Raw genomic sequence first — 14,282 nt, 5'->3', positions numbered from 1 at the left:
GGTCGGTGCAAAAGGTGCACTTTCCAAGGTTACCAAACAAACATGCATCACGTAGAGCAATAAAAACAACACGTAAATGTTCCAAATGTTCCTCCAAAGATTTGCTATAAATCAATATGTCATCAAAGTAAACTACCACAAATCGTCCAATGAAAGAACGTAAAACTTCGTTCATTAATCTCATGAAAGTACTAGGTGCATTAGTTAACCCAAAAGGCATGACTAACCACTCATATAATCCAAACTTAGTTTTAAATGTTGTTTTCCATTCATCTCCCAATTTCATACGAATTTGATGGTATCCACTACGCAAATCAACTTTGGAGAATATTGTAGAGCCACTCAATTCATCAAGCATATCATCTAGCCTAGGAATAGGATGATGATAACGAATAGTAATATTATTAATGCCTCTACAATCAACGCACATACGCGACGTACATCCTTTTTCGGCACTAAAATGATAGGAACAGCACAAGGACTAAGGGATTCGCGTATATAACCTTTGTCGAGCAGTTCTTGTACTTGACGCATAATCTCCTTCGTCTCCTTGGATTGGTACGGTATGGTGCAGGTTGGGTAATGATGCACCGGGAATTGAAGTCAATTTGATGCTCAATCCCTCGAATAGGTGGTAATCCCGGTGGCACGTCTTGTGGAAAGACGTCAGCGAACTCCTGCAAAATGCTTAGTGACAGCAGGGAGGCAAAGAGGAAGGCACGTCCTCGAATGAAAATAATGCCTCTTTGCACACAAAAGCATAGCAAACAGATTTGCTAAAATCTAGATCATCAATATCAGATTTTGATGGCAAGTAAACATGCACTTTTCAATTTAATTTCAGAAGCAACACTAGATGGTTTATTATTAGGCTTCATTTGTTGCTCAAATTATTTTGCCACAATCTGATTTTCACTCTTATTTTTCCTCCTGTTTTGCTTTATTAGCTCTATTAATATCATCTTTCAAAATGGAATCAGGAGTCATAGAAGCAAAGTAATATTTTTATCCTTATGAACAAGAGTATACTGATTGTTTCTACCATGGTGAATAGAATTTTTATCAAATTGCCATGGTCTACCAAGTAAAAAGGAACATGCTTGCATAGGTACGACATCACAATCAACATAATCAGCATATGTAGAGATACTAAAATGCACACGAACAGTACGTGTTACCTTAACCTTGCCGCTGTTGTTGAACCATTGGATGTAGTAAGGATGTGGATGTGGTCTTGTGGTGAGAGATAGCTTCTCCACCATCTCCATGCTAGCCAAGTTTGCAGCTCCCTCCATCTATGATGACGCGAACAGAACGTTCCTTCACAACTCCCTTTGTATGGAACAAATTATGCCTCTGATTTTGCTCAGCTTGTGTAACCTGCACACTCAAAACACGTTGAGCAACTAAACATTCATACCTGTCAGCATCTTCAGGAGCCATGTATTGCGTCTCATGATCAGAATCATCTCCACCATGTTCTTCATGTGTAATAAGAGCCAAAGTCTCATCATCATAGTCACTAGCGGACTCATACCCACCATCCTCAGTAACAATCATCACACGCTGAGATTTGCATTCTCTCGCAAAATGTCCTCTTCCCTTACAACGATGACAAATAATATCGCTTGTGTGCCCTATTGATGCCATGGAAGAAGAAGAAGAACTCTGTGCAGGCCCAGCATGTGTGCTCTTGGCAGATAGTGGTGGTTGAGCTTGCTTTCTTGTATCATGGCTGGAGGTGGCACCTGATGGAGGTGCTGGTGGAGTGGAAATAGAGGATGCACGTGGTGTCCATGATGAAGATTGACCTGTAGAAAAGTTAGTTCGCACCAATGCCTGTCGATCCTGCACTTCACGTTCAGCTTTACAAGCAAGATGGAATAAACGAGTGATATTAGTATACTCCTTATACTCTAGAATGGTCTGAATCTCTCTATTTAATCCACCCATAAAACGTGCAAGCATAGCTTCATTCTCCTCAAAAATACCACATCTAATCATGCCAGTTTGTAATTCCTGATAATATTCTTGTACAGAATTTTTTCCATGTCTTAAACGCTGCAATTTTTGAAGTAATTCACGTTGATAATATGGTGGAACCCAACGAGTATGCACAACACTTTTCAAAGAAGCCCAAGTAGCTGGAATAAGATATAATCTACAATGTTCAGAGCACCAAACACATGCAAAGCTAGTGAAAGCACAAACAGCAGCAGGAACACGTCTCTCCTCAGGATATTGTAAACATGTAAATCATTGTTCAGTTTCTAACTCCCAAGTAAGATATATATCAGGAACATATCTACCCTCAAATGGTGGAATGTTCAATTTCAGTTTAGGGAGATGGTCATGATCACGTACCTGAGGTGGTTGTGCAGCCCTACCATTGCGATGATATGCATGAGGACGACCTGGTGGCGGTGGTGCTGGTGGTTGCACGTAGTTCTGATTTTGATCAACATCATCCTCGTAATGGTCCTCCACCTCTGCAGTAGCAGCAGGAGCTACAGAAGCATCAACAGCGGCACCAGAATTTTGACCAGGCACAAGGGGAATGCGCAGTGCCCGTCCCACTTGATTTGGAAGGCGATGTTGTTGTTGTTGTTGTTGTTGCTGTTGTTGTTGTTGTTGTTGTTGTAGAGGTGCGTTAGGTGCAGCCGGTGGTGGTGGTGGTGGAAGACGCGCGAGCAATTCATTAAACTTGTTATCGAGCTTTGTTTCAAACGTCTTCTCCATGCCATCTTCAAATCTATTTAGCACATATTGCACCTGTCCACTCATCATTTGCTGAAATTTATCATGTAGCTCTTTGTTCGTCATGTTCTCCCAATCTGTCTCATCGGCTTGTGATCCTTCCCTGGTTAGCAGCAATAGAAACACACAAGAATATGATCCTACAGACTACTAGGAAGTGGTGGTGGTGGTGTATCACAAATCCGGCAAGCGAATCTCAAATTCTTACCAGTTCTTACCCAGCAGCAGGTGGTGATCGGCAACCGTCGTAGTCAAAACTCTCAAAGATTGGACAGAGCGATTGCCGGGTAGTGTCAAATGCATGATGTAGATGTATGTGGAGCTGGAAAGGCTTATGATATGGTAGCAAAAATGTCAGCAATAATCAATTCAGAGATGCAAAGTTGAATAAACGCTCAACGACGGTACTGTGCTGGTCCTAGGCTAGATCGTGCTAGAGACGCGAGCCTAGAACACTAACAAAATCACGGTGATGCACGTAAACAAGGGAAAAGCACACTCTGGAACCTTTTTTCGCTCTGTTTTTTTGGCGCTCCTTTTTTGCGCTCTTTTTTTGCGAAAAAAACACTATAATGGTGAGTGTCTCAAAACTCTTCCCTCGTCAAACTGACAGGATGGGCACGGAATTTTTTTTGACTTTTTCGGAAATCAGGGCAGCGACGGCGAAAAAGTGCGACAAAAAATCACTATGCTGGCACGTGGCTCAAAAGACTCAGAAAAACCTAAAAATAGGATAGGGAAAAAATATTTTTGGTCGCCGAAATTTTGGCCTAAAAACTCCCCGGGGGTCTCCAGACTCTTTTTTTCCGAGACCTACTCAGGAAAGGAAACACAAAACAAAAACTAGATGGATCTCGAAAAAAACCTAATATGAAAAGAACTCGGATTGGTGGTGGACAGGCAGATATATAAGTGTACTCGGATTGGTGGTGGACAGGCGGTGGTGGACAGGCGGTTGTATATGGCAGCGGTAAGGAATATGTTGGTGGTGGTGGTATGTGATAGGAACGATGACGATGGTGTGGCGGCGGCGTGACTACTTGTGAACAGAACTCGAAACTCTAAAGGAAACTAGATGCTAAGACCAGCAACTAGACACGATGATGCAACCGCAAATTCAACAATGCAAAACACTAAAAAGATTATGCAAAGGCTCAGATTGGTTCGGATATGATGACCTAACCCTAATTTTTTTCTTTGGCTTTTTCGTGGACTGTAGGTATGAAGAACAGACTCGATCTAAACTATGAAAACTGTAAAATCTCACCGAGCAACTTGGAAATCTGATACCACTTGATAGAGGCAAAGGTGTCCCGTCTTTCGATGAGATGGCGGCTATCGTTTTGGAGGAAGTCGACTTTGACGATCCGACTACGAACGTGCGAGGACGTCATGCCTTAGCAATCGCTAAACCAACTCCGAGAGGTTATTGACCACGCTAGAGCACAATCAACCTGACCACGAAGGTCTGTTTCCTGCAGGAAAACGAAGAAAAAGCAAGAAACTAAGATTGCAATCTGGATATTGCGAATATAAGAGGAAAGCTTTATTGATCAAGGTGGGGTTCTGTGACATCTTGGTCTGGTCGTTGAACACAAATGAAGTACGCGAAATTGCTATGGCGAACTTTTAATCTAAACAAAACCCAAAGTCTAAACGACGCCCTAAGGGCTGCATATATGGAGGAAGAGGGGCGAATTTTGTGGCCCTTGGAGGAGGGGTCCGAAATCAACCCTAACTCTTGTTTCCCCACACATACAGACTCTAAAAACAGCCTATACTTAAGTATTTCAAAAAATACATGGGCCTGGCCCAATAATAAGGTGACGAAGCACCTAGAATAGCCTCTGGATCATCGTCCAAGGCTTCATGGACTCTTTATGGTGGCTTCAAAGTCCTGAAATCATCACTTGTAACTCCGTTCTTGATCCCCTTGCGCATGTCATCATCTCCATGCTTGGTCTTGCTCCAGTGCGCATACCTCTTATCCGTGCCAGGTCCTTCATTTGTAAGCAAAACAAATGTATCCAATTTAGGCAGCATCATATTCTCATGAACATTAGAATTACCAAGAAATGAAACCTGATAATTTAATTGGTGTGCATGAGCTCTAGTAATTGGTCCAGTATGTATAGCAGCAGGGGCTGTGGGTGTAACAATGGTATTGATGTCCTCATCATTCGTCATCACCACCCCTTCTCCATCGCCAATTCCATGATGCTCCCCACCGGGAGTGAGTAATTCCTTTGTAGGCTCGTTGGTCGGTGAGGAGTTGGATGAGATTCATCATGTAATAGTTTTGTTAGGGCTTGATCCCTAGTATCCACTATGTTCTTAGATTGATGTTGCTATGACTTTACCATGCATAATGCTTGTCACTTTGGGCTCAGGTGCCATGATTTCAGACCTGAACCGTTTATGTTATCACCATTGTATTCATGTTCTAGATCCGACCTTGCAAGTTATAGTCTCCTACTATGTGTTATGATCCGGTAACCCCCGAGTGACAATAACCGGGACTTCTTCCGGTGATTACCGTAGTTTGAGGAGTTCATGTATTCACTATGTGTTAATGCTTTGTTTCGGTTCTCTATTAAAAAGAGGCCTTAATATCCCTTAGTTTACAATATGGACCCCGCTGCCATGGGAGGATAGGACAAAAGATGTCATGCAAGTTCTTTTAATAAAGCACATATGACTATTTATGGAATAATGCCTACATTATATCGATGAACTGAAGCTAGTGCCGTATCTCCCTAGGTTATTGTCACATGATGAATATCATCCAACAAGTCACCGATCCAATGCCTACGAATTTATCTTATATTGTTTCTGCTAAGTTACTGCTGCTATCATCACTGTTACACTTGCTACAAAATTACTGCTATCACTGTTACTGTTACCGTTGCTGCTGTCACTATTATCAAAACTATCAAACTAGTTTGGTACTGATCACTTTGTTGCAGATAATTAATCTCCAGGTATGGTTGAATTGACAACTCAGCTGTTAATACCTTCAAATATTCTTTGGCCCCCCTTGGGTCGAATCTATAAATTTGTGTTGAATACTCTACCCTCGAAAACTATTGCGATCCCCTATACTTGTGGGTTATCAAATGTCACGTTGCATTGCCCCTTGTGATAGCGACCTTTATTATGCAGTTTGTCGCTTTTATTCTCCACCATCACAAGTCTGTGCAACACTCAATTTTCTCTTACACTAAATGATCTTACACATTTAGAAGCAATATTTATTGCCTTTTTGCACCGATGACAACTTACTTGAGGGATCTTGCTCAATCCCTAGGTAGGTATGGTGGACACTTGAAAATAAGATTTGGGTTTAAGGGTTTTTGGATGCACAAGTAGTATCTCTATTTAGTGCGGAATTTTTGGCTAGCAAAGATAGGGGCAAGCACCACATGTTAAAGGATCTATCACAATATGACTTCTGTGTGAATATAAACAAGCATAGACCATTAAGTTGTCTTCCTTGTCCAACGTCAACAATTTTGCCATATAATATTTTGATGAGGGCTCACAATCACAAAAGATTTCTAGGATAGTATATTTATATGTGAATCTTCTCTTCCCTTATTAATTCTTTCATTAGTTGCATCATTGACTAATACTATGTTAGTCAATCTCTAATAAAAATTTCTACTTATACTTTTCCTTATGTGGTGTCATCACCTACCATTAGATTAGTTTATGATCTTTTTGATTTATTTCCTTTCTTTCATTTATTTCCTTTCTCTTTTTCTTCCTTATTTCTTTTCTTTTATTTGCAACCTGGAAGTAAAGAAAGCAAAAAAACTCAAACTAAACTTTATTATATAACTTGCACACGATTACAAGGATAGATCACTAAGCAAACTCTCAAAGAAGAAAGGATCAAACTAAACTTTTATTCATCTAAAGAAAAGGATCGAACTAAAATAAGTAAAGGCAAAAAGATAGTGGGATGATACGATACCGGGGCACCTCCCCCAAGCTTGGCGGAAGCCAAGGGGAGTGCCCATACCCGATACTCAATTCTCCTTTGGTGGTGAAGAGGATGATGGTGGTGATGAACCGATCCTATCCTCAAGGATCAAGAGATTCTCCAATTGACAAATGACGCTCCGGAGGTGGATGATATGCTCTTGATGCAGAATATTTTCACGAGTGAGATACTTATTTTGTATGCGAACTATTTCAATGATGCAAAAGGATTCAATCTCAGCAGGAGTAAGATGAGCAAGGTAAGGTATAAGGATATCTTCCTCTTCCTCCTCGGCTGGCAGTGTTTGTTCGAAGACCAGAGGCTGATCTACGATGAACTCCTTGCTCTCGTCTCCCCTGACGGCTTCTGCGGGCTCTTCTATCTTCAGCTCGATCTTCATCAACCAAGCATCCTCTTCCACGTTGTTGGACGAAGAAGAAGACATGATGCCTGGCTCAATAGATCTGACCGGAAATAGCAAGAGAAGAAAACAGGGGATTTCTCCGAGATACGGTGATCAACAGGTTCCGGAAGTATATATAGATTTTTTATCTTGGGGGACAAGAAAACGGAAGAAAAACGGGGTCCGGTAGGTGTCCCAGGTGGGCACAACCCACCTGGGCGTGACCTGGTGTCTTGTACCCACTAGGGTACGCTTCGTGGAAGTTTATTTATTTCCTAATTTTCTAAATATTCCAAAACAGACAAAAAATATTTTTGCAGATTTTTTGGAGTCCGTTTACTTACCGTATCACATACCTCCTTATTTTCACGATTCTAGAGTGTTCCAGAAGGACTCTTTTATGTGTTCTTCCGGTGTCAAAGTTTGGATACTATTACTTTCAACATTAATGGGCGTACCTGAGATATAATGTTTTATTCGTTGCCCATTGACAACCTTCGGGTTAGTACCTTCGGAATTATTTATTTTGATGGCTCCAAACCGATAGACCTCCTCGATAACGTCGGGGCCTTCCCATTTTGAGAGGAGTTTTCCTGCAAAGAATACGAAATGAGAGCTGTACAAAATAACATATTCTCCAACTTTAAACTCACGCTTTTGGATTCTTTTGTCATGCCATCTTTTAAATTTTTCTTTGAATAATTTTGCGTTTTCATAATCTTGGGTTCTCCATTCATCTAAAGAGCTGATATCAAATGACCTCTTTTCACCAGCAAGTTTGAAATCATAATTAAGCTCTTTGATGGCCCAATATGCTTTATATTCTTAGTCAACAAGCAAATGACAACCTTTTCCATAAACTGTTTTATATGGATACATACCCATAGGATTTTTATATGTTGTTCTATAAGCCCAAAGTGCATCATCTAATTTCTTAGACCAATTCTTCCTGGACCTATTGACAGTCTTTTGAAAACTAATTTTATTTCTCTATTGCTAAGTTCAACTTGACCACTAGACTGAGGATGATAAGGTGATGCAATTCTATGGTTGAGCTCTATCTGGTGGGCCGGCCCCGTTCATGTCACCTCCTGGGGTCTTTGGTGTTCGTCCTTCACATGCGATGATCTCCAGAGGTTCATCCGGTGTTGGTCACCCCACCACACAGGTTTCATAAGCGCACCCCGAGCCAGAAGATTCAGGCGCAACCTGCCTTGAGGTAGGGCCTCGTGAGTCCCGCGCTGGCTCACATGTGCCCAGATACACCTTGTCGGTGTCAAAACCGGCGGATCTCGGGTAGGGGGTCCCGAACTGTGCATCTAGGCCAGATGGTAACAGGAGACAGGGGACACTTTGTTTTACCCAGGTTCGGGCCCTCTCGATGGAGGTAAAACCCTACTCCTGCTTGATTAATATTGATGATATGGGTAGTACAAGAGTAGATCTACCACGAGATCAAGGAGGCTAAACCCTAGAAGCTAGCCTATGGTATGATTGTTGTGTACGGAGTTGATTCTGTCCTACAGACTACAACCCTCCGGTTTATATAGACACCGGATAGGGTTAGGGTTACACAGAGTCGGTTACAATGGTAGGAGATCTTTAAATATCGCATCGCCAAGCTTGCCTTCCACGCCAAGGAAAGTCCCATCCGAACACAGGACGAAGTCTTCAATCTTGCATCTTCATAGTCCTGGAGTCCGGCTAAAGGTATTGTCCGGCTACCCGAACACCCCCTAATCCAGGACTCCCTCAGTAGCCCCTGAACCAGGCTTCAATGACGACGAGTCCGGCGCGCAAATTGTCTTTGGCATTGCAAGGAGGGTTCCTCCTCCAAGTCCTTCGTAGAAGATTGTAATCACCAAGAGTAGTGTCTGGCTCTGTAGAATAAGTTTCCACATATTGCCATAGAGAGAATAATATTGACACAAATCAAATCTGCTGACGTATTCTGCAGTGCGCCATCACACTACAGCCAAGTCCTTTACTCGAATCGCTTTTACTTTTCCACCTCAGCATGTTTTGCGAGGCGGTTTTCTTGGGACGTCTTGTCAAAGCAGAGATCGTGTGCCACCCCCCCCCTTTACGGGATCCTCATCAATACGGATGTGGGTAACCCAATCGCACCCGTTAGCATGTTTTCTCGATTAAAGGTGAGTCCCAAACGGTTACGGGGAGGGCTCTTGGTATTCAACCTCTTATAAAGAGACCAAGGCCTTACTCCCTTTTTCAATCTCAAGTTCGCCCATCGCCTCGAGTTCCAACACCCTAGGCTTCAGGTTCCAGGTGCTTCGGACCTTCGACAATGTCCGGTTCCGACCTCCAAGGCCGATGGATGCCCTCCTCCATCACGGAGGGGGACGTGCTAAAGTTGAGAGAGGCTAAGTTATTGACCGCCGAAATTCCTCATAGGTTGCTTGTTCAAGGGCAAGCTATTCCTAGCCCCCAGCCTGGCGAGAGCGTAGTGTTCATGTCTCACTTCCTTCGGGGGTTAGGCTTCCCAATGGATCCCTTCGTGAGGGGGCTGCAGTTCTATTACGGGCTGGAATTTCATGACTTAGCTCCGGAGTCCATCCTCCATATTTCCTCATTCATCGTTGTGTGTGAAGCGTTCCTCCGCGTTACTCCTCACTTCGGTTTATGGCTTAAGACCTATGGAGTGGAGCCGAAGATGATCGAGGGACGGCACGCAGAGTGCGGAGGTGCTGTCATCAGCAAGAATGCTGATGCTCCATGGCCCGAGGGCTCCTTTCAAGAAGAGCTCGGCTTGTGGCAACGAGAATGGTTCTATATCACCGCTCCCAGGAGCGCCAAGTGGGCGGCGCCTCCTGCCTTTCGCTCGGGTCCCCCATCACGGCTAGCGTCATGGGTCAACAAAGGATTAGATTGGGGTTTGCCCAAAGACGTACCCCTGCTGCAGGGCTGCATTAGGGATCTCTTAGAAGGAGACCTCAACCTGGTAAAGGCGATGCAGGTCATGCTGATTCGCCGAATGTTGCCCGGCAAATGTCGCCCCCTTCGCCTGTGGGAGTTTAATCCAGAGGGACCGTGAGCTCTCCAGAACTTCATGGGCGCAACGCCCGCGGAGATGTATAAACTGTTCTTCGGATCACAAGAGATGTGTCCGGATTTAACCGAGGACGCAGGCCTAAGCTGCAATCGCCCGGATACTCAAGTAAGCAACCTTGTGCCCGGACCTTCTATCCGTATAATTGTCATAAACTTGCCCCTAAAAGAGCCGTCCTTTTAAACAGGAGTGGATAGCGAAGGCAAAGCTGATCAGGTGTCCGGCTCCCCTTCCTGAAACCAGGCCGGATCCCGTGCTGGTCAGGATGCTGGAGATAATGCCTTTGGAGGGGAGGACAAGGAAGCTATGGCCTCCTCGAAGGAGGCTGCTCCGAAGGGAGGAACCGACAATTCCTCTCCTAAGGGGAAGAAGAGAGCCGCCTCTGACGACCCGGAAACCATGGCCTCGAAACGGGGGAGAAAATCCTCGTCAGAGGGTCCGGCCGGGGAGTTCCTCGGCCGGACTACGCCCTCAAGGGGATCAGCCCTCCAGCGAGCCGTAAGTAGAGAGAGGTTTTCCTTTTGAAGGATGAGAGAAATCTTTGATTTATATCTGAGAAGATTAACCGAAATTTTACCTTGTAGCTCGGTCCTCAGCCCTTCTCAGCAGAGTTCGTCTTCGGGGGATCTTCTTCCGGAGATGATGGAGAGCGGGACGCCTCCCCCTGCCGTGCCGCCTAGCAAGGCGGGTGACCCTGAGGTGTCGTCGCGGAGAGTTTCTCCGAATCCGACAGGGGCGGAAGGTGGCAGTGCGGCCCCCCGAAGTTCTCCGCGTCCGGCCTTCGAAAGAGGCCATAGGACAAGTCCGGCACCGTCTGGTGCTCGACCGGAAGAGCTAAAGATTCTGCTGGGGCGAGCTTCTATCTCAGAGGAGCACCGTGCATTGATGGGCACGGTGATTGAAAGGATTTCATCCGCAGAAAACGGATTTCATGAGGCCGTCAAAAGTTTACTGACGGGTTTTGAGGTACGTTAGATAATGTACACTTTTGTCAGTTGCGCATAAATAAGATGCACCCTGTGTAGATAGCAGCCCCTGAGACTCTGCGTGTTGTCAAGAAATGACGGCCCGTAGAGGATCATGATCCCAGGTCTAAGGTGTCGCCTTTGAATGTAGGTGGCGAGGTGTCCGGAATCAAGCCGGACTAATGATGTGGCCGAACTAAAGCGGCAACTGGACGTGAAAGATGCAGACATTGCGCTTGTCAACAAGCGGCTTGATGAGGCTCAAGGTATGTAATTCTTCGGGCGGCGCCAGGTAAGAGGAGCTTCATGCCAGTGTCTTATAATGTGTGTGCTTGACGCAGATGGTGCGGCCGCCATGGAGAATCTTAGGGCAGAACTTGCCCGAGCGAAGGAGCAAGCCAGAAAAAGCGATGCAGCTGCCAAGAAGGCCCTTGAAGAGCTGAGAGCCGAATAGGCTGCTCATTGCCGAAGCAAAGAGGAGATGGCCGAGATGGCCGAAAAGTTAAAAAGTGCTACCGATCGTTGCAGGCTTCTTGAAAAATAAGACCAGGCAAAACAAACGGACTTAGAGAAGGCCGTTGCTGATGCCAAGGACGCCCGCTCTGTGATGAGAGCTGCGAAAGAGGAGCTGCGTCAGGCCGAACAGATTGCGGCTGGAAAGCCCTTTATGCTGCGAAGGAAGTTTTGTGATCCGAAGTTTTCTCCGTTGGACCAGATGTGGAGTGTGAAGGACACCTATCTGGACTTGGAAACAAGTGTCGCTGATGCGACCGAACACTTTCGAGATTAGAAAGATTGCAAAGTGGAAAGGCTTTTCTGGTCGCAGTTTCATAATCCAGAACATCCACTGGCAGTGGATGATTGTTTGGCTCAATGGGCCGAACTGAATAGGTTGTCTGGACTCGCCATGAAGTGCGTTGTGGATCATCTGTGGCCGGGGAGATCGGAGCCGAAGAGTTATTTCGGCTTGGTGCAGCAATTCCTTGATGCGGTGCCGCGTATAAATGCAATTAAGAGGTCAGCATGCATAGAGGGCGCACGGATGGATCTTGCCCGTGTTAAGACATACTGGGCAGAGATGGAGACCACTGTTGTTGCGTCCCGAGATTCGGACCAAAGCCGAGTACCTTCCGAGCACTATTTTCAGGAAGTTCTTGAAGGCGCTCGTGTAATAGAGACGCAGTGCTCGAAAGATGCTATGTTATGATAGCATATGTAATTATAAAGTAATATTTTGATAAACTGTAGTGGCTTATTTTATACTTGTGCCTCCAAGTATTGTAAACACCTTCTAATCGGTCGTTTTAAGATATATATATATATATATATATATGTATGTATGTATGTATAGAATCTGAAAGATGGCGGTCGTTGGCTTCAGCCCCCACGCACATTGTGCGGGGGTGCTCGCAGAAGACGCATTCTCACACTTAACCCAACGTCTTGGTCCTACAAAGGAGGTGATAGCGCAGCGGGCCAAGCAACCGGACTATAATACTTTAACACTTTCACTTAGCCATAGGAGTTTGAAAATGAGACTCTTTAGGTAGCTCCTTGGTGGCAACTGCGCTCGTCCGAATTCGGGGCGCGTATGTGCCTGACCGGGAAGCAGTCCTTCGTCAAAGCGGAGGAATCCTATAGATTCCGATCGGTCATCGAGTGGCTGACCAGTCTCACGCTACATCATGACAGTCAGTTTTCGGCTTTCTCTACTGAGGTGCTCGCCCTGGCCGAACCGGGGGCACAATCGCAGTAGTTCTCCTGGGGCTACCTTAGCCGATAGAGCGGAACGTAAGGTAGTCGAACTAAGGAGCCGGGCAACCCAACATTTGACCAAAGACATGATTCGGAGCTGATGCATATAGTGCCAAAACTCGCGATGCCAAACACTCCCTAAGGTGTTCGGTCTTTATGAGTGCGGGCCAAGCAACACTCTTTATTGAAAAAACCCCTAGTGTCCAGGTACGTGCAAAAATTCTGACGTGGCCATATGCCAAGACGCCAGCCTCCTCCTTGGTTATGTTAGAAAGAAAGAACCAGGGGATGGGTAGCAACAAGAGACAGTAAAAAAGGTTTACGCAGGGTCTTAATGTAAAAAGAATCCTTTAGGACGGGTCCCTACTGCACGTCTGCGCCTGTGTCTCCGTTGTGCCGTATCCTGGACGGGCGTCGCACGACGTTTATCTGTAAAAGAGAGGAACTGAGTTCAAAACGAGTCGTGGCGAAAAAGTTTAAAATAAGCAAAGTATAAAGTAAGATATGTAAGTTTGAGCTTTATTGTCTCTTATTGTATATGCGTGGAGCCCCTTGTGCGGGGGTATATGGCTTCTAGGCCTGCGTCAATGACGATTTTGCACCGAACTCGTCTATCCGCGCTCGTGGTCTTTAAATGACGAGGCCATTTTGCTGTGGGGCTGTTAAAGCGGCCGCACTGTCCTTTGCTTGGGGGGGCGTACTTTTAGTGCTTCCCCATTAAAGAGATGATGCCTCGTGGACCGGGCATCTTAAGCGTAAGAGATGTATAATGTGGTATTGTGTTAAATCGAGCGAAAGCTTCACGTCCCAGTAGTGCTTGATAGCGACTTGAGAACGGGACGACGTGGAAGGTCAGCTTTCGCAGCGGAGGTTATCGGCAGAGCCGAATGTGACTGTGAGCCGGAGAAAACCTGTACAATGGGTGTCCGGACCAGGTATTACCCCTTGAAAAGGAGGTTTTGCTGCGGCGGATTCTTGCTGGGTTTATCCCCATGTGCTGTATGTATCCTGATATATCAGGTTTAGTCCGCTGCCGCCGTCCATAAGGACATTTTGAAAACTTGAGTCCGCCAATTATTGGATCGAGTATCAAGCAGTCCATCCTACATTCTTGATATTCCTAGAATGAATCTAGCTGATCGAAGGTGATGCGTTTTGACAACCAGTGGCAGGATCCTTTGGGGATGGCCGTGTGGTGCATACCTTTACGGGCACCGCACGTTTTGTTATGTGAAGTGAGTTCACTGTTTTTACTTCTTGTGGGAAGTTCTTTTGTTTCCTGGTGCTCTGTTGTTGGGGTTCGTCCTCGTCTTCGCTTGGTGTGTCGAGCCCCTTGCTGTTCGGCATTGA

The sequence above is a fragment of the Triticum urartu genome, chromosome 4, assembly GCF_003073215.2.
Source record: "Triticum urartu cultivar G1812 chromosome 4, Tu2.1, whole genome shotgun sequence".
Lineage (NCBI taxonomy): Eukaryota > Viridiplantae > Streptophyta > Magnoliopsida > Poales > Poaceae > Triticum > Triticum urartu.
Note: the sequence above shows the minus strand (reverse complement) of the source record.